The sequence below is a fragment of the Corvus kubaryi genome, unplaced genomic scaffold (assembly GCF_017639235.1).
Source record: "Corvus kubaryi isolate FWS band 111438036 unplaced genomic scaffold, C.kubaryi_AGA036_p1.0 37249, whole genome shotgun sequence".
NCBI classification, from domain to species: Eukaryota; Metazoa; Chordata; class Aves; order Passeriformes; family Corvidae; genus Corvus; species Corvus kubaryi.
In genome coordinates, this window is record NW_024581072.1 from 1,377,574 (window position 1) to 1,404,013 (window position 26,440).

The 26,440-nt window shown below is 38.2% G+C and overlaps 1 protein-coding gene across 1 annotated transcript in view; it reads right to left on the reverse strand.

Annotated features, from left to right (window-relative positions):
- Positions 1-26,440, reverse strand: part of CHSY3 (chondroitin sulfate synthase 3) — a 140,581-nt gene that overhangs the window by 102,195 nt on the left and 11,946 nt on the right. The window lies entirely within an intron of this gene.

Consider the following 26,440-nt stretch of genomic DNA (forward strand, 5'->3'; position numbering starts at 1 on the left):
GTGACCGAAAAACAGAGAAACATTGCACGCATTCTTAAAAAAGGTAAAATGGAGGTCCTCAGAAACATACTAAGCCCAGCAAGATCATGGAACAGATCCTCCTGCAAGCTGTGCCAAGGCATATGGTAGACAGGGAGGTGATAACAGTCAGCCAACTTGGCTACACCAATGAAAAACTGTGCCAGGCTAATCTGGTTGCCATCTACAACAGGGTGACTGTGTTGCTGGATAAGGCAGGAACAACAGTATCTCCCTAGACTTCTATAGACCTTTGATACAGTTCCACGCAACATCCTTGCCAATAAACCAGAGAGATACAGATTTTCTGTACAAACTATTCCACGGACAAGGAATTGGCTGGACAGCAGCAGCCAAAGAGAAAATACTGGAGTCAACGGCTCAATATCCAAATGGAGGTAAGTAACAGGCAGTGTGCCAGCAGCCACAGCGTCTGCCCACTGCAATTTGTCCATGGTTCCATCATGTGCATGCACACAGTGTGCAGGCTCCAAGAGGACATTTGGCTTGCTCTACCAAGCTTATCAAGGGGAAAAAAAGCAGGTCTGGACACTGTGCAAAGTGCTTCTTGGTAGGCAACCACACTAAGCACAGTCAAGTGCCCAGCTGGTCCTGCTGCTGCTCCTTATGCTCTTTCCTCTTACTGGTAAGAGAGGAAGAGGGAACCTGAGCACCAATCCATTTCAATCATAAAACTAGAACTTTGCCATCTTGTTTGATTCTGCCCAAGCCCTGGTTTGCTGTGTCATTCATGCCTACATGAGAGAAGAACAAGGCGTAACAATCCCTGTTTCTACCAGGTTGTGGTCTCTGTGACATCCCAGGCCATAGCACCTGGAAAGCTGCAAACTTCACATGAATCCCTGTCAGGCTGACAAATGGGCCAGTACTCCTTTGCAGAGAGATACTCAAAATGAGCACTCATCATTTCTTTTTGTGGTTTCTAATGTGAGCTGTGGGTGTGGTTTCTCCCTCCAGAGGTTGCTCATTGGTGTCTTCAAGTGTTAGGACATCCTAGAATCAAAGAATGGTTTGGATTGGAAGGCATCTTGAAGATGTCATGGTCAGGAACACCTTCCACTAGACCAGGTTGCTCAAAGCCCTATCCAGCCTAGCCTTGAACACTGCTGGGGATGGGACTTCCTCAATTTCTCTGGGCAACCTGGGCCAGTGCCTCACCACCCCCACAGTAAAAAATTTCTAATATCTAATCTAAACCTGCCTTCTCTCTTTCAGTCTAAAACCATTCACCTCTGTCCTGTTACTAAATGCCCTTGCAAAGATTCTCTCCCCATCTTTCTTGTAGGCTTCCAATGTACTGGAAGTCTACACCCTGAAACCTCTTGTCCAGGCCTATCCCAATTCTTACAGCCTTTCTTTACAGGAAAGGTGCTCCATCCCTCTAACCATCTTGGTGGCCTCCCCTGCACCCACTCCAACAGGTCCATGTCCTTTCTGTGCTGGGGACCCCAGAGCTGGATGCAGTGTTCCAGGTGAGGTCTCACCAGAGAAAATCACCCTCGATGAGCTGCTGCTTTTATTCTCATCTCATCCTGGTTTCTACACAGGAGGGTGGAGAGTGAACCAGAGTTCTGCCTTTGTGGGTCACCAGGATCTGTGACGCCTCACTCAGAGTAGCATCAACCATCTGGGGCTGCTTACAAAAGCCCTCCTCTGTTTCTTCTTCTGCCTGTCCAGTACCACACAGGCCTCTCCCCGGCTCCTGTAACTCAGTCACCCAAGTGTGCCTGGCCTCAGCCTGCTTGCACCTCTCACAAGATACTTGCTTGTGCCTCAGGAGGAAATCCTGGACACTCATCACAACCTGAGGGTCACACTGCACTCCTTCCCTACACTTCTGCCTGGTAGACAAGCCCCCAGACATCTCAGAGGTTCTCCCAGTTTTTGCCTGGAGATGAGCATCCACCCCTGTGCGCTGCCAGCAGCATGTTTGTCATTAATTACAAATACACACCTGGGAGTTACTTAAAACTTGTCATAGAAATAAATTTTTGAAAGGCGAGGAGAAAGAGGAAAGTGATGGCCGTGTTTCCACATATGACCAGTTTTTGCCCTCTGTGCCTGTCACACCTATCTTCAAATGCAGCGATAGGTTATCAGCCACTTTTATTGGTTGAAATACCAGTGCGTTTCATACTTCCCACAACATAAATAGAGGTCTGATATGATTAAGGAGAAAGAAAGTGAAAAAAACCTACTGTTATAAATAACAATTTTCACGGTTTGGGAAATTGTCTGTCCTCCTTGGGAAGTCTACCACTCAAAGTAGATGTCTCACCAAAACTGTCACCATGTTTGCCTCAGGTGAACACAAAAAAAGCTGAAGCATGATCTTTGCTGACAATGAATAACTTCAAGACTCTCAACATGGGAGCTAAAAGAACTACAGTTCTGAGAACACTGTTGTATTGTTGCCACATAATTCTTAAAATCACTGATGCAAATTATTATTCAGATGAAACAGTTGGTAATGCACTCACCAAAAAGGATATGTGTACCATAAAAAACCTATGACTATGTTGAGATTGTTTAAATTAGATACTATAGATGGTTTAGTTATCTCCACAGTCCAGGAAATAATTGCCAAATTAGCTCAACAGTTCAGCCACAGTTCAAAATAAACTGGTTGGGACACTCTTTTAAGCTCAAGGAATACGCAAATATCAGGATTTTTGCCCTCTACTAAAAACGAAGTGTATCTGAACACACTTTTCAACAGACAGCATAAAATGCCAGCATGTTGCCAACTTGCACTTCCTTTGACAGGAATATTTATCTTTCATAATTCTTCTAAAAAGATTGTTTAAGAAAATGAGATGCCTAGAAAACTTCAATGTGAGCAGAGTTTGTGGAAGAACGGAAAGAATTCCACAGTGCTCATACCAAAACATAACATTTTCAAACAGGACAGATATGCAAGAGGTTTTGCAAATGGGACATCAGGTATCATCCTTCCAATTTAACTTAATGATACTTGTCTTGCCAAAAACATCAGTGAGTCAGAGTGCACCAGCAGAAGAACCCAATCATTGTAATGCATTGTTGTCATCTTAGCTTTCTGAAACAAGGTGACAGAAATCAGATGAGATGTGCTTTGGAGAAAAAGAACTCATCTTCTCTGCAGCAAAGAAGCTGTGATATTTTTTTTTCCACTTACTTTAAAGAAATTCCTTAAGAAATATTCAGACAAATAGCACGAGTGTCTTTACTTCAGTGAAGCTAAGAAATACTGACCTAGGAGAAAATTTATAGTAGTGTTAGGCATCAACAGATATGAGACATGCAAAAGGTATTAGACTACCTTTAGATACCCAAGTAGTCTTAATCACAATTTAAATATATATTCTTCTCCACAAAAATCTAGAAAAATTAGAAACCAGTATTATAGTATCTGTTTTAAGATTTGGAGAGGTATTAAAAAGGAGCATTTTCTTTACTTTATAGCAGAAGCTTTTAGGAACCCTAGCATAAAATCATGTATTTGTGATAAGAACCACTGCACATACCTGAACAGATACACACACACACACACATATTATCTATCTATCTACAGATAGATAGACAGATATATGTAAGATGGTTAAATACTTGGGTCACAAGAAGTAGGCACTTACTTTCTTGAATTTTCCTGCCAAAATGGCTTGGTTTAAGGCTGTTTTATCCTTCAGATTTCACAATCTGTTTTCTTGATTCCTTCATTTCAAAATGTTGGTAAGAATGTGCTAAATACTTATAAAATGGTTGCCTCGGGTTTCCAACATTCAGATTCCCAAACAGACTACATGTGTACTGCCATAAAAATATTTGGATTGTTTTTTCAAGATGGCGTAAGTCAGTTTTAGTCATGCTTTTAAAAGAAGATGAGTCACTGAACTCTGCAAGTTCCCTATCACTTTTCGTTTTTTTTATTAAAGAACTGTTTCACTTGAACACCCAAGATAGACATCAAGTAACAGAGAACAATGAAAAGGCAGAGCTGATCATACAGCATCATCAGTTATTTCAAATGTCAAAAAAACCTAGGCTGGTTGTCTTGATTAGTAACATTATGTTAGTAATAAATCAACACATTGCTTCTAGATAGCAATCTAGTTTAAAAAAAATCAATAATCAATGTGGAAATAAACCTAAATCAAAGGCTTGCAGGCTCTTGATCAGCTGGGGTATTTCAACCAATCCAACATCTACTGAAAATGTTGCATGGTGAGCAACCGAGGAGACTCCTGGAATGCCTGAAGGTAACTTCTTAAGACATGCGATAGATTCTCCTACCAGAGGGCATGAAATACTGGACCTACTGGTCACCATTGCAAGTGAGCCATTTGGGAACACCAAGATTTGAGACAAGCCTGGAGTGAAGTCGGGACACACTGGTGGAGTTTGCAGACCTGAGGGCGAGGTAAAGAAGAAAGAAAATCTTGAACTCTATGAAAGCAAACTTCCATTACTTCAAGGAGCTAGCCAATGGGACCCCAGGGAAACTGCCCTCAGGGACAAGGAAGCAGAACAGGACTAGCAGATCTTTAAGGACACATCCACAGAGCACAAAAGCTAGCAATCCCCAGGAGCAAGAAATCAGACAAGGAAGGCCAGAGACCAGCATGACTGAGCGCAGAGCAGCAGGTCAAATAAAAGGGCACAGAGCAAATGCAGACATGGTGGAAGCAGGAACAGGTTTTCAAGGAAGGGCATAGGGAAGGTGTTCAGTTATGTAAGGATGGTGGACTTGGCAGTGCTAGGTTTATGGTTGGACTTGATGATCCTACAGGTCTTTTCCAACCTAAACAACTCTGTGATTCTACACAGTTGCCAAACTCCTCTCCATGATATCTGAAAAGCTATGACAGTCAGGTGAAGTCTCTGGTGAGCGAAAACAGAAAAACTGCACCCATTTTTACAAAAGGTAGCAAGGAGGATCCTGGGAACTACCAGCCTGTCAGCCTCCTCTCTGTGTCTGGGAAGATCCTTCTAGAAGCCGTACTAAGGCACATGGAAGACAGGAAGGTGACTCAAGACAGCCAGCATGGCTTCACCAACAGCAAGTCCTGCCTGACCAACTGGTGAATGAGAGGCTGGACACAACCCAGCCATGGGCACTCATAGCCCAGAGAGCCAAACGTGCCCTGGGCTGCATCCAAAGCAGCGTGGGCAGCAGGGGAGGGAGGGGATTCTGCCCCTCTGCTCTGCTCTGGTGAGACCCCACCTGGAACACTGCATCCAGCTCTGGGCTCCCTGCACAGGAAGGACAGGGACCTGTTGGAGTGAGTCCAGAGGAGGGCCACAGAAAGAACCAGAGGGGTGGAACACCTTTCCTATGACTAAAAGCTGACAAAGTTAGGGTTGTTCAGCCTGGAGAAGAGAAGGCTCTGCGATGACCTTGTTGTGGCCTTCTAGTACCTAAAGGAGGTTTATAAGAAAGATGGGCACAGACTTTTTAGCAGGGCTTGTTGAGATAGGACAAAGGTTTTAGACTGAAAGAATGTAAATTTAGGCTACATGCAAGGAAGACGTTTGTCACAATACCGGTGGTGAAATACTGGAGGATGTTGCCCAGAGACAACAGGTAGATGCCCCCTCCCTGGAAACATTCCAGGTGAGTCTGGATGGGGGTCTAATCCTAATCTATCTGAAGATGTCCTTTGTCATTGCAGGGAAGTTGCAGTAGATGGCCTTTAAAGCTGCCTTCCAACACAAAGTATTCTGTGATTCTATAATAAAGTAGCTTGCATTTGAGCAAGACTTAGAAAAATTAAATTTTTAACTGCAGCCAAAACAATCCTTTAAAAAGCTGCATCACTGTGAGATCATGAAGGAAATGAGTATGTGAAGTAATAAAACAGACACATGACCTTCTCATAAGAAAATGGAAGTACTTCCAAGGTGATTACTGTTTACTGGTTTAGCAAGCAAAAGATTAGGGGACTGTAGTACTGAAATTTGATGCTTAGACACAGACATGAATGTCTTAAATACTGTACTGCTAAATTGAACAGCTTTAAAATGGATTGACTCCAGTTCAGCATATAGATTTTTTTTAAAGGTATAAATTATACCTTGAAAACTACAAAACTATTTTAATTATACCTTTTCAATTGTTAGGCAGTAGTGTTAGTCTGCAATACCTTCTTAACTCTTTTTTACTAATGCAGTCAAAAGCAAGTAATTCAGCTGTACTGAACATGACATCTATTTAAACGAAACATCCATACCTAAACTTTAATCCAGTAACACAGAAATTGTTAACTCCTCAAAAATATCTTATCACTAGCTCTCTGTTCTAACTTGTTCTAACAGTGCAACACATGTCACATCATCCAGCTGGAGAAGCTATTGCACAGTCCTCCAGAGAACAGTGTGAATAAGAACAATTTTCCCCTTTAACACTGCATGTTTTTAAAGGTTGCTGGGAACATTTCTTAAAAGCAGGGCAAAAATTAATCCCTACTTTGGCCAACTATTTTTAAATTTACCTCTCATGCAAGGAACCAGGAGAATGTATTTTCACCTGTTGAACACTTCTCTTATAACAACACCCAAAAATCATGTCATTTTACAGTTCTAGGCTGGACAGAGACAAAACCCTGAAAGGAAATAAAAAAAATTTATACATGTCTGAAGATACGGTTTTATGAAGGACTGGTTCCAGCCATTTGAGAATACTCTACTGTCATAACCAATACTCAATTTCCTCTAACGTGGAAAGCATTATCTGAAGGGCAACTCAATGGAATTGAATGCAAACAGAAGTGACAAAGCAGATTGTAGTCAGTTATCTCTGAGATGTAGAGAACTGCAGCACTTCAGTTTTACACCGTCAGCAAGGAGCACTTGTTATACTTCTGCAGAAGCAATTGTACATTTATGAGCTGTCAAAGCTATAATGTGTTCAAAAGTTCAAAGTCAAGAAATATATAATGATTCATCACATGACGCATGAAGTGAAAGGCAATTAAGAGAACAACTTTAGATGATGCTACACAAATTCTCTATTTTATTCAAAGATGCAGGTGACTGCAAAATAACCAATCGTCCACAAAACAGGGCTGATAGGTCTAAATTTCTTCAATTCAAACATCATTAAATGTTAGACAATTAGTCCACAAATGAATTTTTAATTTACCTAAACCTATTCAGAAGGCATGTTATTAAAGCCTCTGTTTACAGGCTTTATAACACATTATTAAGGAATAGAAATATGCATTGGAAAGAAGAGTTCATTATTCATTATACTACCCCATTTACAAGATTGCTGTCATTTGTGATGAGATGTCTATTAGAGACAAAATAAATCGTGATCTGCTGCCTTACCAAGGTCACTACATGTTACTGTGCAGCAATGAATGCTCCACCAGTTTGTGATGATTTTATGAAAATCCTTTAAAGCCGAATTTTACATTTATCTACTGAAAGAACACCTACATGGAAGTCTATAATTAGAAATTCTATTTTAACACAAGCAAGATGCATTTAAATTACATCCTGGTGCTTCAAGTTTTAAGTGCTTGACAGAGAAACCTGAATTGTTTTAAATAGATACGTTTTGTTTGCTTTCTATAAATGCTTTTAGTTCACTGCCAAACGAAGAATCATTTTAGAAAGTTAACTAATTCAGCTTCCAGAATCAAGTTTCAAAAAACAGTTTAAGAAGAATTTCTAATTAAGTACACTCAATTGCTTCCTTTTCCTCTACTGACAGCAATTTAGTAATGCACCATGAGAACTGAATCCAGTGCAGAGCTTAAAAATGACCAAAACACAACACAAGCCTTGTCACACAAATTTGTCCCAAAATTTGGTAGACACCTAAGATTGCCACTAGGCAGCAAAACACCATAGTGGAAGTAATCTCTAGATGGAGCAGCAGGTGATGTAAATATCTAGCAGGATCATGGTGGTAAGAGTTGTCACAAATTTAATTATAAATTCCTATAATAACATACTGCACATTCTCTTAATGACTCTTCCAGTCACATCACTCTGTTACTCTTCTAGGCCTACAAAAGTACATAGGGTGCTTAATAGCAAATGGCAGGTTTTTTAAACAGCATACTTGAGGATACAGATTTCCTTAAAAGGTTCCAGGTTTTATTATATAACACACAAAAGCAAAAATAAGCTCCATCGGGTTTTGAAACATTTTTACATTCCTTTTATGTTTTCACATCAGACATTTATTATAAGCCATATTACCTGACCACATTTCATTAAATGGTCTTTTTATGCTGAAGGATTATTTTAACTGACTTCTATACAAGGAGAAGCAATCCATAACAAGGGAGATAAATCTCCTAATTTTTATACTGATCTCAGAAGTGTACTAGTTCACAGCAGTGTCTCCATTTCATTCTTCTGTCTCACCACACTCTAGAGGGAGGTTACTGCTAAAGCTACAGTAATTCGCACAGCTATTGTAGCATCTGCTTTATTTCAAGAGATGACGTATATCCTTGTTGTACAGCAGATCTAAAAAATGGAATTAACCCGAGTAATCCTCAGTAACTACACTATATTTAATCAACAGCGGGTTTGATCACTCCATCCTTTTTGAAACAACTTTAAATACTATTAATTTTAACATATTTTTGTATCTCTTACCAGAAAGTGATTAGAATGGATAGAACAACTTTCAATAACTTTCAAATAACTTCCAGTTTGCAAAAAGCTAAAAAAAACCATATTAAGTAAATTGTTTCAGTAGAGTCAGCTCTTAAAACATTTGTGTGTTTGACATTTGTGTGATTTAAAATATAAGTCTGAAATACACAGCAGTACTAAGTCCAAGAATCACATCCCTGCTTCTGTGTGTGTCTACAGTTAAGCAAGATTACTTACTGTAAGTTTGATACAGACAGTAATTTATAATCAATACATATACAGACATTTGCTGCCCCTAACAGCTAACCAGCCATCAAAAGACAACAGAGGACAATGTGGTAAAAAACAACTAGAGAATGCATTACTCAAAGGATTCAGTAACGATTAAGTTGGATCAGCCATCTGTACTTAAAAACGCAACAGCTGGCATTTACAATATTCACCTGGGACATATATTGATGTCAATAACAGATAAGCCCTTTCAAACAATTCAAGAGGGGTTCAGCTCTGAAAAACAGAAACCTTTCTTATGTGCTCACTGAAAGAGCTTCAAGCATAAGCTTTTGTGGTAACCCTGTTTCAACTAATTAATACTTTCTAGCAACACATTAAATGCACACAACTTGTATTTTGAGCAAAATTGCTGTTTTCTGTATTTAAAGCCCTTCTTAGTCTTCACTTCCTCAGACTAATTTGTAAAATGCATAAATAAATTTAAGTAACACAAAAATTGCCATAAAGAGGCAATCTGACTCATCTACAGAGTCAGCTTTCTTCCTCACTCACTCTTCACCAGGCTTGTAAGTGTCTGAAATCAAGCTGTAACAGATTTCAACTTATACAGTGCATTAGTGTGGTAAATTATGCCTGAAAATTGGTTTCCTGGTAGTGCAGTGAGTTTTTTTCCTTCTCCTTCAGAGAGAGAACTACGTTTGGAGCACCACACTAGTCAAGTGAAGTTTTTCTGCATATATCATAAATCAAAGTATGCACGTTATTTAAGGCTTGGAAACTTTGCTCCTGTAAGAAGAAAAATGTTGTTCTTATGGACTGTCCAGGTCACTTTTTTTTTTTTTTTTTCATTGTACGCACTAGATATGACTACAAATATGCAGGCATCTTTCTTAAATCTTAAATCATTTTTACAAACAACACTGTAATTTCTGAGTAATAAGGTGTGAAGCTTTAATAGAGACTTCCCTTGTGGGTCAAGGAAATATTCATACCGAAATCACGCACTTGGGATCGTGTCAATAGGATTTAAGAATGTAACTGGGGGGTTAGGGGATGACAAGAACAGGAGATAGGATAAGGACAAAGATGAAAGAGAGAGAGAAGAGAGAGGGAAAGACGGAAAGAGGGAAAGAGGGAAAGAGGGAAAGAGGGAAAGAAAGCTATTTCTATTGGGTTCCTTAACATAATAAAACTGAGTTTGGTTTTTTCCTTGTATTAAATGCAGCAAAGTCATCTGGGCCACTTCCTTTGACTAACCACAGCTGCAGTGTAACCTGCAGGCAAGAAAAGCTCACAGGTCTTCAAAACAGCCAGAACAGTCACTTGTATGATTTCTGACCATCAATACTGCAAAACCATACTGTAAGACCATTAACTGTCAGCATACTGGCAGGTAACATATGGTTCTGACAAGAAGACTTTCATTCTGATGACAACCGTGCATTGTCGTATTTTAAAACACTTGAGTTTGCTGCATATAGTGACAATTGTTTTTGCTAACTGTAGATCCTAATAATCTCGTGAATTAAGTAAGTCTTTTCTCCACAGTGGGAAGAAAAAAAAGACTATGAAAGGGACAGAAAAGAAGCCCTGAGTCTCTATTATTCAAGTCCAATCTGACGAAGAGAAGCCTTCGACCAACTTCTTAAAGACAAAACACTGCTGCAATTTTATACTATTAAAGGGTTCCAAGCAAAAGAGTTTATACAACTGACACTACTTTTTTACTTAGAGAACATTAGCAAAATTTAAGATAAAAATAGAAACAGTGAGTCTGTCAGGTGTAAGAGCACTGGAAAAATACTATAATCCTGTCTTATGCCTGAGTGAAGTTTATGAAAACTATAATGAAACAGCCAATCAATACAACCAGACAATGTATGCCATTTAAAACCATTACAGAAAATGAGACATTTTCATGTGTTTTGTACAAGGCTCCACTCTGATTAAAAACAGCATTTAAGCTATTGACTCATATCATTCTGCCTTTTTCAAACTTAAATCACATCTATTTTTTCTCTATACTTACGGTTTATGGATGCTGAAACTTCAATTTTTCTAAACGTCTTGGGAAATTCTAATGCCATAACTTTAATGATGTGAATACTTGAAATTATGAAGATAACCTATTTTTTTCCTACTTTTTGTTATTCAAATTAATTCCCATCTTGGTCCATAGCTATCTTTAGAAAAGGTAAATGTACTTAAAGAAACGTGCCTATTAATGTACAGATATTTGTATACCATGATACATTTGTATAGCAGAGTCATCTAAACTTGAAAAGGTATAACTGGTATCATGACACTTCACTCAAACAATGCATAATTTGTACAGATCTCCTTAGCAACAGGCAGCATCATTGATTAGTTACTGACAGTTCAGCATCTTAAGTGTCTTTTGTATACAAATCAAAATTAGTTTCTACTTACTATCTACTGTCCAGTCAACAAAACCCAATAAATTTTAAAACTGAAAACTGACATGACGTCAAATTTTAACGGTGTGGGTTTTGTTACATACTTCTTCTTATTAAAGAATTGACATTACTAAATAGTATTAAAATCAAATTGCTACAATTAAAAATGTAAAATACTTTAACTCCTTTTCTTGTTAAATAGTAAATACCAGGCCTGCACTTGCAACTGACAGAATAGACCTTTTCTGATTACATCGTATTTTCTGGTAAGGGAAAAAAAGTACATATTTTTATCCACTTTTTCCACATATTCCTTAACCCAGAGTATTTCCATTCAATCAGGATTACAATCCAAGCCTTCTCCCTTTTTTTTTACTATTTCATTGTTCTCCCCATTTATCTGCCACAGGCAGATGAAGCAAGCCTGCTTTTAGGTACAGGCAAAACCACTTTTTACCAGAATAATTTACTCCCTTGTATCACTACTTATGATACAAGCTGATAAGCATAGCACTTATTTTCCTCTTTGCAACATTTTACCTCTGTAGACCAACCAGACCTGCAGAGCCTTCACCAAGCCATGGTCCTTTGACTAATCACAATAGTATTTTACTGTGATTTTGTGGTCAAGGAAATAAACAGAGAGTGCATTGGATTAGTTGCCTTCTGCCTAAAGACCTAAACTGAAATCCACTGGACAAATAAATCTGATGAGATTAACAGCCCGAATGACAATCTCACAGAGACCTGAAACCGGTCAGAATTTATCTGTGAGAATATTACAGTGAAAATCTGCAGTTTTAGTGAAACCCACAGAGGAGGCCAAGAAGATAATGAGAGAAGATGTTCTGGATATGGGGGGAGGATGTTCTTGTTATGGGACATTAAGAGTGTACAAGGAAGAACTTGTGGATAATATGTAGCAACTACACTTTTGCTTGTATAGCTGATTGTTTTACTGCCTGAATGGTCCTTGTTTGTTAACCTTGTTATTGTTTGCTAAGCAGCCCATCTTAAATTGTGAAGAAGTATAAGAATAGCAGTAGAGAAAATAAAAAATCTTTCTACCTCTCTTGACTATGGATTACGACTAGTGTGTGCTTTTACATCCTCCTTGACAAAAGCCACATAAATCCATCTTCCTTTAGGTATTTGTTGGAAACTGGAAACTTCCATTACAACATCAAACCAATTTTTAGAAAAGATGTCAGAAGAAATATGCTTTCTGGAAATATAAAAAAAGGCACTGCACTCTCCTTACCAAATACAAACATTACAATTCTTATTCAAGGACTCTAAACTATTAATTATCATCATGCCTCAATGAGAACTATATAATCCTCTATAGCATGAGAGCTAATGAAGTACAAACCCAGAATATTAATAACACAAAAACATATTCTAAAAATACTTGCAATTAATTAGGTAGTTCAGACCTTGGAGAAAATACCAAGCATGTAAGTTTTGTCCAGCACTGACAAGAGTAATGTTTGATATAAGCTTGAGAACTAAAAGATAAAAATCTTGGAAATTTCCTAGAACCTAAAGATTATCATTACCTGTTTCCATTCTGTTGTCATACTTCCACACCTCTCACGAGCCTGAAGTTTAATTTCAAACTGATATTAACAAACAGTATTTTGATAGTGAGAGAAATGAAGAATTAAGATGGGTTTTATTAAAAAACTATGTTAGGATAAATATTGACAAAGTATTGAGAAAAACAAATTTGAAAAAGGGAGATATTAATAGAATTACAGAAAAGTAGCATTTGCAATTAGGATTGCCTGAAACTATTTAATCACTGGGAGAAAACATATAATAAACAGATTATCCTTGCTATTGTTTTTGTCATGTAGCTTTACTGTATTTCCTGCGATAAATAAGAACTGTCTCACTTGAAACCAAGTATTTAAAGTGTGTTTTTCCAATATATCCTGTCCTTACGCCATACTAATTGACTGAAATAAAACTCACTTTGTGTATGCAAATTAAAGCAGCAAAAACATAATGGTTATAGCCAAGAGCTAAGAAGACACTGTAAATAACATGCCTTGAAACTAATTTAAACATTAACTGCTATTTGGGAAGAAAGAGGCCTTCTCTCAAACTTTGATCTTCCTTTTTTTTTTCCACATAGAGAAAGGAAATTATTTGCACTTGTAATTACTTTCTGAACACAAAGAATATTGACACAAAGATCACCTTCAGTCTCTATAGCAAAAAATTTCCCTTTTTTTTTAACACTTTTAAAATTGTTATAAAGTATTTCCATCTTCGCCAGCAAGACTGTAAACAAAGTAAGCAGACATAGTCATGTATTCCTCTACTTTAAAAAACATTTATTAAAAAGCAAGTTTTTTTACGCACTGAAACATAACATCACTAAGAAGAAGTAGCAGAGCTCTTACAATGTAAGAACATAAGCATGGACACAGAACAGCAAACTTCAAAACATAAGTAAGCAAAGTATCAAGAAGGTGAAAAGCTGAGAACAGGTAGAATTATGTAAAAAAAGTTTCTTAAATAGATTTTTATTTTTAGTCAGTCTTTTTAAATCCAGTTGTATTTGATTCTGCAAGTCAAAGTAGTATGAGAATAGCCATTTTAGCAACCTTCTTAGAGAACACCAACATAATGTCAACTCTTTCAGAGATGGCACAGGAAAAAAGCACATAATACTTAGTAATAAGGAACTGAGTGCACCAAAACCAAACTAATCTAATTACAAAAGCTAAACCACTGCCAGTGAATTAATCTGATCATTTATGGAAATCCGTTAGAAACCAGAAGAGACTATCACTGCAGATGTATCATCACAGAAAATGTCTATCCATCTCTGCTAACTGTTCAGTGGAGTTTACTATTTGTCAATCCCTTACATACTATCAAAAAGAGAAGGTTTACTAAGTGACAAGATGAATACTTAAAATTATATAGGCTCTTTCCCACAAAGCTAAAGTGACTCAATGTATCCTTCAATTACTGTAATAGCTAAATACAGTTTTTAGTCAAACAATCTGTATTTTAATTTTAATCATAAATTTAACACACAACTTTCGCCCTAGTAAAAAAAAATCAACATCTGAAAAAAAAACCTTGATAAATCCTCAGAACACCTAGCACAAAGGGAAACCTGATAAATCTTGTTGAGAAACCTGATAAATTCATTCTTGTATAATTCTTGTTATAATAACAGATTCTATATCAAATATTTAAAGATCCTGGGAAACTGCTGGATAACTATGAAAAGTGTTAGGAGCAGTGGAAGAACATTTAGAATTTAAGAACTAAAAGAAACACAACAACAGATGGGAAAAATTACAACATTTTATCCCAGGGATCAGAAGAAATAATAAAAAATAACATGCAAAGCATAAGCTGTCATTCCACAGCAGTACAGCTCATGAATGCTATGGGTTTGAGTTACGCAGTTAACACACACTGCTTGTCTTTGAATAAAGTATATTTTAGTTTAGCTTTCAATAAAAGGTTGAAGTATTCCTCTTTGTAAAAGTAGCACATAGCCACATAGTAAAGTTTAGTCTATGAGCAAAGCTGCTGTAATCAAGACACTACTCATGTGGTAACAAATACTTCAACACAGTTTATCATCCATACAGGGGTTTTTTTACAGGGTCCCAACACTTCAGGGAGAAAGTGCTGGACTACAACTTTTTCATGAAGAACAATATCTCACAACATTTCCTTGACCAACACAAAATCTGTAGAAAGGAACCTGGAACAAAAAGTTGGATGAAGAAATGACAGAATAGGTGCTTACATACACAGTCACAGAAGTACTTTTCCATAAATAGCAAATTCATTATATATACATGTATGTTCCTCTTGCAGCTGCATGGAATAAAAGAGCCGTTACTGCATGGCAGAGAAATCCTACACCTTGCAAATTACACTGGCTTACATGTCAGAGGAAGTATGCTGATAACATGGTTACCATTAGTATAGATTATAAGTAAAGGGTGGGAATAAAGCATTGAATGAATCAGTCTTGATAATGTAATCATGAAGCAGAAAGGAGTATAAAGCATGCAATCACAATTGACCAAATAATTGTGGGGTTTTTTTCTTTCTGTGCCTTTCAGGCAGATTTACACAAAACAAGTCAGGAAAGGGAAATATGTATGCTCTTCACTTAAAGAATATCCTGATTCTCCTACATTTTTTTGTGGGGCAAAATGGCACAATATCTGTCTGTAAAAAAATTCAATTGAAAGTCAGTCAGTGGCAAAAATGCCACATTGTGTCATATGCATCCTAGGTACTTTAAAATATTCAGATATTGTAATCTAGAACTGAAAAAAAAAAACCCTAATTCCTGTGGAGCTGGCAATTTGCATGGCAAATCATACCACTTAAAACCTGCCTTTTCATTATGGGACAAAGCTTGAGAGTTGCAATGTCAGAGAATAAAGAAAAATGTGTTCAGAAAAGCCTCTACTTCATGATCCTCCCCAATCCCTTCACATAGGAACACATTATTTCCCTCCTGTGTTACAGCAGGTGAAGGACTGTCCAGATTGTGAGGACTCTCCTGTGCATAAGGAGGGTCTTGGAGGCTGCTGATACATGGGTTGAAGGGAGGAAAAACTACCTGAACTGCCATATACCAGCCCATGGCTGGTTGCACCTAGAAAGGCAAAACACCCTCCTGCCCCTCTCTGGCTGCCAAAAGGAAGGCTCCTGCCTTTCCCTTTGCAGTCCTCAGCCAGCTGATCACGTATCCTACCACTTCCTCAAACTAACAGATGTGCTCGTGGAGTTTCCTCACAGTGCTTCCTCCCAAAGAGCTTTTCGTGATAGATGACAGGCATAATGGAAGTGTTTGTGGACTATGACAGTCGGGAAAAATCAGAACATTCACAATTCATTTGTCTCCACTTGGCTTTATAGGCTTTAATGAGATGCTCATTTATTTTCATGTTAGATTGCTATCTTCATTATAACGCTCTTGAAATGTTGGGATGCAAGATAGACAAATTAACGTCATCTGTCTAGCAAGCATTTAAAAGAAATTGCATTTTATTAACTGTGGGCAAAGAATAATTACTAAAATTGACTACGGTAAATCTCTACACAATTGACATATTATTTAAAGCTACCATCTTTAGGCAAACTATTAAAAACCCTCTAAGTCTGTGAACTGTCCTGGGACAGGGATCAACTATGTTGTTAATAATGTTTCTAAACAACAGCTGTTCTGAAGTTGGTCTGCTTTTCACACTTGCAGAACTTGTTCTAGAATGCAGCATCTTAAAAACTGAGCTGCTTTCCAAGAAGTTTAATGAAGATAATTGTTGATAGAAATGAAGGACAATTTTCAGCTGAAAGCCTGTATGAAAGGACAGTATGCAGCATAACATATACACTGGTTTAAAAATAAAAAAACCACCAAGTAGAATCAAAAGGTGACTGAAATTTGATGATGAGACTGCCACAGGGGCAAAACAGTAAATCTAACAGAATAAACATATTTTCCAGTCCTTTCATTTTTTTTCTCTTGACATTTTCCATAGGAAGAGAATAGATTGACTGAAAACAAAAAACATTTCATGCAAGATGGTGTAGGAACCCAGAGTGCCAAGAATATTTCTCTGCCTGTTTTTAAGGGTTCTTACCCCCCTGAACAATATTGTTGTAGCCTCCAACCTTGGAAAAAATTACCAACAATCAGACAAGAACTAGAAAATACAATGGTGTGACTTAGGTGATAGACTACTATGTAAGATTGTCACAGGGTGAAAAATTTACAGAGGTTTTGGGCTTCTCTTTGTAGTAAATAGATAAGAGTAAAAATATCAAAATGGAGGATTGTTGTTGTTCTCTAAACCTCCTTCTTCTTCTTCTACTACTCCATATTCTGCAGTAAAAGTAGTTTGGAATGATTGGATAGAAAATTCCTCAGTTCCTGGCCATGTTACTGAATAATTGGTGGGAAAGTGAAAATAATGCATGTTTTTAGTAACTATTGGTTCAAATATCTTTAAAAGGCTGTGTAAATCTTCACTCCTGCTTTCTGTGCTCTGTGTTGTACCTGGGTCATGCTAGTGGCTCTGTTCCTCTGATAAGACTTAATAAACAACTATCTGGAAGCATTGAAACTCAAGGAAAAGTCTCGGTTTATCTTTGAAACTCCTTGCAAGGACTTCTAGAAAATTCTCTCCCATCAGGAGGGACTTGATTTATGGCACGTTCACTGTCAAGATGGGAAGCATCCAATAAGTAGTGAGTAAAAAAAAAAAATCCCATGAATTTGAAAATCCTGGGTTCAAACACCATATTGCTCCCCACGGTCTGAGAAGCCTGTTTGAAATGATAGGTACCAGAGCCTCTGGACAGAGGTGCTCTTGACTTGGACTATGCATTTGGACTGTGGAAGAAGAGGTTCAGTTTTATCCAGCACCTGAAAACCAACAACTGAAGGAAAACATGAGCCTGAAAGGTATTTAATATGGGCTAACTTCCACTTAGAAATTGCTGTAGGTTGATAGGGAGTCACAAAAGCTGCAATTTACTTTTTTTTCCCCCTGCTGCCCACTTAGACTGGACCCATTCCAAAACTTTTACAGAAAATTATCCTAACCAGAGGCAGACCTAGCAATATGGACACCGTCAGTCCTGTCTGACTTAGCTGGTGAAGCAACCAGGTGCTAGAACTGGGTGTTTCAGTCCAGCACTCCACTAGGAAGTAAGATACATATGTGTGTTCTGAAAGTGAAGGTGATGAACAACATCACCAGCCTACTGCACAGACTCTGACCTGACTTCTTGTTGGTAGTGTAGACAATAGTGAAAGGCTGGGGATTTATTGTCCCAAGAAACTACAGACCAAGAATGCCTGAGTGACAGCACCAATCCATTAAAAGGGGGGAGGAAAAAAATCACCAAAAAACCCCAAAAAACCAAACAACAACAAAAAAACCCAAGCAACAACAAAAACTAAAAGAGCAATACTAGCAAATCCCTATAAAATATAGCTTCATACATTTAAACTTACTGTCACTCTTGCATGCATGAATCATTGCTTTTTGGTACATCTTTATTAATATTGTGCTGATTTGGGTGCCTATCACATAAGCCACAAAAATACAAATTAATTATAAAATAAAAAAGTAAACTAAACTAACCAGGAGAGCTGTACAAAAAAAAATTCCAATTTCTTAAGCCTGCTCAAGGAGAGGAATTTTTGTTATTAAAACTGCAACTGACTAAACCCTTGCTTGATTCAAGTGTCCTTGTGTTAGGTATGAATCCTTAATGAACTGGCTCTTTTAAAGACTGAGAGCACATCAGCTTCTTCCATCAAACATGTATCATGTCTTAACTAGTGCAACTTTAATTTTGCTCAGAACATCCCATCACCACTACCATTATGTTTTAAACTGAGTGCCTTTTGACATTATTAGCATTTAGTAGTGCTTCCAGTTTATCCTTCCTTCACTTACCTACAAGAGCCCCAAACAGACTTCCTTTGCTAGAAACAAGTCATTCACAACCCCAGAAAGCCTCCCTCTGTTACCCCAGACTGGAGACACTTGGTCTTATCCCTTCCTAGATGAGCACATTTTTTCCTTTCTCTCTACTTTCCTCTTTCCATGTACTTTGTCACATTCATTTCCCCCTACACAGGAGACAATGGTGAGACTGTTGCATGGTGTTCTCTTTTTTGTCTCTTCACAGCTCACAGAAAACTTTTCAACTGAGCATCTGTTCAGGTATCCTCATTTTGCCTAATAACAGCATCTCTCAGTCTTGCCTTCCATCTTCAGTGATGATCGTGCAGATGTCTAAGCCATGCATGTGATACTCCTATCCCTTCCAACTCCTCAGCACTGCAAGGCTTTGCTAGCACTTGGCCTTGAAAGCACATACCTTCTTAAAGGACACATTTTTTTCTGTACCTACATTTCAGAAACACTTCACAATCCTTTTACAGAAACTCTGCAGCCAAACCAACAGTATGCACTAGCAGTTCACAATCCAACCAATCAATTCAGCTTTGCCTACCACCAATTACTTACAATGCACACACATAGTGAAAAGTCACCTCGATGAAGATCATAAACCATTTGAACACTGGAAGATTTTCTAATCACTTGTGCAGAAGTCCAAATAGTTCAGCTCTTGAACAGATCAAGAATCCATCTAGCTAAAAAATTAACATTGTTGAGATAGTTAATAATGCGTGGCAATAGTGTAACAATTTTCAAAGAGATTTACATAGGCTGACCATAAAACAAAAAGTTAAATGAAGATTGTGAAGTAGATTAACACAGGATTTCTTTGGGTCACTAGTTGCCAGTACCACAATTGATATCTCTTCTAAAAGAAGCACCTCAGCAAGCAGTACCCCAGGAGCTCCACTCCACTCTGGTCTGCAGGCACTCCCTGAGTGCAGACTCAGGAAAGTGAGAAATGCAGAAGGTATTGCCAACATCATTTTTTCAAACACCTAATGTCTTCCATAAGTCTCCCATCCAACTAATGTTGAGAACTAACCACACTTAACTGATTACATCTGAAAGATTTAGAACAGAGAACATGGCTGCAGGGAGACATGTCAGGGAGACACACACATTACCAAGGTGAAACCATTTTTATTGCTTTGTGACTTCACCATGTGGAGAACATTATGGTATTAATGTGTATGAAATTATTAAACATTAAAAATGCTTTCTAAAAGCTATTACTGACCTCTAATTAGGCAAAGCCTTGAAGACGTGTCCCATGAAGATTACCTTGTTCAGGTAATTTTGAAAATTTGCAACAAAGAACGCTATGTGTCATTAGTATTTAAGAGCTGAAGAACTATGGATCATGAGTGAACAAAAAGGGTATGTATAAAAAATGGTCTCATGACTTCAGCAGCAGGTTCTATGACTTTGTGCCACAGAAAAAAGGTACTAAAGAGAAATAATAGTAAAAATAATAAAAAATATTCAAGACATAGAGGCGTACAATAAGCCCCAAGAAAATTGAGTTCATCTTAAAATCTGTCTGGTGTCAAAGCAACACTTCAGGCAATGGCATTCAGCTGTTCAGCACTATGGGGTAACACAGAAGGAAGAAGGTAGAGCCCCATTTTTAATGCCTTTATCACTGTGTGAGAAAAAACAACGTGATGTCTCATGCCCTTTCATTTTAGGATGGACAGCATCATAGACTGACACAGCAGTAACTTAAACTCCACCCAACCACAGAGAAGTACCTTCCAGTTGTCATCTTCCTACAAAAGTAAAAAACCTTTAAAAAATGGTAGGAAACCTAAGACTACAGAGGCAGCATTCTTAAGAAAATACATATATCAATTAAAATATCTGAAGATCTGAGGAAGAGAATATAGCTGAGAAGTGACTATGGACATATTTCTTGATTTAAGCAAGCAGCTTACTTAAAAGCAACTTTTCTGGGTCCTTGGCAGAAAAAAAAAGCTCAAAGACTACAGAAAAAACATACTTCCTCCTTAATAACCTCCAAAAGTGATTAATGTTTCATGCACTGAAAATGACATCTCCCCTTTCTATGTGTTTTCAAACCACTGAAGGAAACATTAACAGCCCACATAATTCCTTTAATATGTTTGCCTTGCACATCTATTTCATTAGAAAGATTTTTTTCTTTTCACAGACAGATCTCAGCTTTTATTGAAACAGTTTCACTTCCACAGTTAACACGGAGCAATTTTGTATGGTTTTATAGGCTTTCATGTCACTTCAAAAGCAGAGGCAATAGTCAGAATGAAAATTTTACTGCAAACGAGACCAACAGAACACAAAGGGCAAAGGCATAGTAAGAGAGAGGAGGAACAGAATGTAAACTCTGAGCAAGCAGGCAATTTTATGGCAGAAAATAAGTCACTGCATTCAGTATGTGACATACATTTAATTAAACTTTAAATTGAAGAGACTTGCCACAAAGTAGGCTAAAGATATGTATACAGAGAGCAAGTGCAGCAAGGTAGGAGAGGAGACAAACTTTCCCTAGGGGAGAAATGACTCACTTTGGTGAGTTTCCTGCTCCTCCATGGTTTTGTGTCACCCAAAAGCAGAACACAAAAAAGCTGCTGCAGACTATGAAAAATCCAAGAGCTGCATCTCTCCTACAAGCCACATGTTTTCCACTACAGCTCTAAGTAAAGGACTGTATAATAAAAAGACAGTGATTTTTATCAGAGCAAAGAGGATTGTCCACAAAGAGGTGGACATCTCAGCTCTCAACACCTTTCATGGGTAGTAGCTTTAATGCCTGCACGTACTAAGGGCCCTCAGAGCTTCCCCAAGAGTTTTATGGCTCTTCTCATTCTTTGAATGCCAAAAAGGCACTGAAATCACATCTTTTCATACCAAAGGATATATCAGCATGTAACAGATCACTGCAAGCAGACTCCAAAAGCAGTTTTAGGTCTACAACTTGCATTAATTTATTTACTTAGGAAAAGCTAAGTTCTGCAAAAGTTGACATCCCTCTTCCAAGAAAGCTGCCAGAGTTGGCAGGAGCAGACTGCTTCTACATTGCAATGACTGAGCCATTTGTTTGGTATCAGTTGCAGGACTGGTGCCAACCTGAACACACAGGCATGAACTAAACTGCCTAAGGAATACAGACACACATAAGATTTAGCACACATATATTTACTACTTATTACTGAAGTTTAAAAGCACTGAAGAAGCATCAACGTTGGAAAAAATCCATGCATTTATGCAAGTCTTGTTTTCACAAGAACATGACTGCCAACCGAGCCAAAAACGTCTTTTAAAAGTTTCTATATTATTGTAGATATTTCAAGGAAATCACCTCAAGCTGTCACACTGAAAAGCAGTGGCACACTCTTCTAGCATTTTTCCCATATATATACATACCAACATACACACGCGTGAGTGTATGCACACATTTACATACACACTTCTTCAAGCTTTATTTCCATAAACAGTTAATTGGAGTCTTCCACTTCAATTCTTCATGAATTAAAGCATTCATGAACAGTACACAGAGGATTTTTTTTTTCTAAATTAAGTGTGAATTCATAGCACAAAAGGACCTGTATTACACAGTCAACATGCTTCAACCAGAAACATCAACTCTGCCAGCAGACTCCAGTATTCATTCGTTATTTGTTCAGGCTACAAAGGGTGCAGAGCAAAATGGGAAACTGTATGTTTGTCTTCCATTGATGTTCAGCTTTAGATTCACGTAACAGATTTGAAAAAGGAAGTCCAGAGTACAAAGATAATCCTTTGGGGGTTTCTGATCATGTACATTTTTATTTGCAGTCATTTAACTGACAATGAACAGCAAAAAAGAAAATGGCAAATGACAGAGGATAAAGTTGGAAAACCAAAAGCTGACTTTCTTCTAAGATGCACTGCACTGCTTCCATTAGTTGGAATTAAAGCCCTCAACAAGTAACATAATGTGACTTAGCTCTTTGTGACATGAAACCTTTATTATTCACTAACCATTTGCCTGCTAGGAGGTACAAATAGACTGGGCACGACGACTGTGGCATTTTCCACGTGGGACACAATCACACAATACTACACATTCCCTCTCATACTACCATAGCATCTGCTTTTGCTGTGGAGGTCACTGTGGGAACCAGAAACATTCCCTTTACACAAGAAAAGGCAATTTTTGGCTGATATTGCAACATCATGTTTAGGATGGCACAGTTTTCCAATAGCAATGGGATTAAACAATGTAACTACTATACTAGCAAATTTTAACACAACTGGAATGTTCTGCCAGTCAGAAGTTCAGTAGGTGAAAACGGCCAAAGATGACACTGACCTGGCAATACTAACCAGCTGAAAAATGGTGATGAATTTACAGAGTGACAAAGCCTTAAAAATGATAAATGGAACCCAGAGCTGCAGTAGCAAGGTTGAACACTGAACATCACTGTAGAAGTTCAGGTAAGTTCTCACACATAGTACCATAATTAATCCTGATCATATCTTTTAAAATAAATAAATTGATAAAGAGGTTGAGGCAAATGCAAGGAAGGGTGATTAAGGGAACAAGAGGATCATGAATACTTATACCTTGCCAAATAAAAGCTCTGTAGTACCTTATCAATACAGATAAAACGGACAAAAAAAGAGCTTTCTAAAGTAAATAATAACAGCTCATAGAAGGAAAAATGGCTGCATATTTGCCTCAAACAAGTTTACAGTGCTACCTATTAAGGAAACTGCATTTATACAACAATATTCCAGAGGCACAGGACAAGTAAAATGGAAAATCCTAGTATTTTAGACAGAGCTCAATGTGTTTATAAAAACTAATGATGGGATGTGTGGAAGGTATCTTAAATACCTCCTCAGAGTCTGTGAATGAATGGAAATATCAACCTGTTAAACATAACAGCACTGCTGGTTTATTATCTGTACTGATTAACAGATGCCAAAAACTCTGCTTAACACCTCTCATGACCATGTATTTTTCCCCAGTGAATAAAAAGTAATAATTATACCACAAAACAAAAAAAAATTTCTTTGAACTGTTTATAAAAGTAACAGAGCAAATCTTTATGATTCCATTTTATACTAGTCACTAAAGCTTCTTTTCCCATATAACTGAAATACTTGACCCAACAACTATTTTTATTACCTGTCTACATGGTCATTATGGATACAACAAGGACAAACAGTTCATTTGTACAGGCTAGTATCTACTCTGCAAAGACTTACTTGGACCAAATTAATATAATTATGGTAAAACAGAAACAACTAAATAAAAGTCAACAAGTAAAGAACAAACCTCTTCCTCCCCCAACTCAGGGCATCACATTTTATTTTATTTCAAGTTAGAAATAATACAGAGTGTACCTACACTGAAGGTAACAAGGATATTAAAACTAGTAAAAACATCAGCTAGTTTGTTTTTGTTGGCCACTTCACAGATTTATGACAGAACCTTCAAATAAATCTTCTTGAAGGCCATTTCCAAGGAAAGCAGTAGATCCCCAAATGACGTTAAGCAATGAAAAATTAACAATGAAGTTATTTACTAAAATCATGAGTTTAGTACTAAACTAAACATCCCAATTAGCAACAACAAAGTTCTTTTGAATTGACATGACCAGGAAGCTCCTGCAGTTCTGGACTTACCCTGCAGGATTGCAACTTCTGAAGCATATTTTCATATAAAAAAGAAGGTATCACCAGCATTCAGAACTATGAAAAATTTGACTGTTCCTACACTCATGAATACACTTTAATGTGATTGTTCTGATGTCCTCAGTTAGATTTTTCCCCTTCTAAACTCATGAAATTTTATCAGCATTTTAACAGCACCATACATAGCTAACAGAAATCCTATTCTGATCAATGTGGATGATTAAGTGCTTTCACACCCCTCAATACACTAGCAAAACACAGGCAGTAAGTGAATACTATAGCACATAACTGGCACATTAATAGAAACATAATAACCTTTTAATGCTGGATCCTTACATGGGGATGAGGGTCCTACATTATCAGAGAGTTCTAGGCACAACAATCGCTATAATAATAACCAGTTGCCTGAAAAAATTGGTGACAAACTAAATGACAAGTATTTAATGGTCTTTATGATTATTTGCTGCTACTCAAAGCAGAGAAAAAAGGCAAATGGCAATACCCTGCATTATATTAATAATATAAAAAAATACTTACACACACACATACGTATAAACACACGTCTACACACACACACAGAACACCAACACTGCATCCTATCTTCAGGCAAAAACTCATGGAAGAAGTCCTATTTGCGTGGATGAAAACCAGTCACAAGCAGCTGATTCATAGTAGCTGTTTTCTAACTTGCCAAACTCAAAGGCAAGTCAGCCTGTTATTCCAACCCACCTCCTTCCAGTATTTCCCTCTCCTGCTTCAAGAATTTTCAAGTCTGGAAGAGACCTTCAAGATAAGTCCAACCATCAACCCAGCACTACCACTGTAACCCACAAACCACATCACTCAGCAGCAGATCCAGATACCTCTTAAATGCCTCCAGGGACAGCAACTCCACCATCTCCCAGTACAACCTATTTCAATGCCTGACCACCCTAACACTGACAACTTTTTTCTAATATCTAATTTGAATCTCCCCTGTATCAGCTGATGGCTATTTCTTCTGCAGGCACAGTAGAAGAGACCGACCCCAACTCACTACTGCCTCCTTTCAGGGAACTGCAGAGAGCTATGAGATCACCCCTAAGTTACCTCAGCCACTCCTCATAACATACATTCTCTAGTCCTCTCATGAGCCTTGTTGACCTTCACTGGACAAGCTCCAGCACCTCAATGTCCTGGAGCTGTGAGGGGGCCAAAACTGGACTTGAAGTGCAGCCTCAGCAATGCCAAGTACAGGAGGATGATCACTTCCCTCGTCCTGGTGGCCACACTATTCTTGGTTCAGGCCAAGATGCCTTTGGCCCTCTTGGCCAGCTGGGCACAGCTCACACTGAGCCGGCTCTCAGTGAGCACTCCCAAGTCCCTTTTTGCCGACCAGCTCTTGACCCACTCCTCGCCCGGCCTGTAGCACTGCACGGGTCTGCTGAGACTGAAGTGCAGGACCCAGCACTTTGCCTTCTTGAGCCTCATGCAGTTGTCCTTGGCCCATTGATTGAGTCTGTCCAGGTCTCTGTAGAGCCTTCCTACCCTTGAGCAGGTCAACATTCCCACCCGGTTTTGTATTGTCCACAAATTTACTGAGGGTGCCCTCAATCCCCATGTCCAGACCATCAATAAACATGTTAAACAGGACTGGCACCAAAATCAAGACCTGGGGAACCACTAGTGATCAGCCACCAAGTGGATTTACCTCCATTCACCACAAACCTCTGGGCCCAGCCATCCAGTTTTTTTACCCATTAAAGACTCCACCCATCCAAGACATGGGCAGTGAGTGCATAGGAGGAGCGCAGCTTAAATAACAAAGCCACTGCTGTTCAAAACATTTTCCCAGCCATGAGTTAGGAAGCTCAGGCTGGGCTAGTTGATAACCATACTGAAAAAAGAAGGCCGATCTTAGTTCACTCAAGGTTCTCTGCCCAAAAAAGACTGTACATCTTTTACATCTCCCTCCTGCAATAGAGTTGCCACCTTCAAGCACACACACCAGCACCACAGCACGGCTAGGAACTTAAG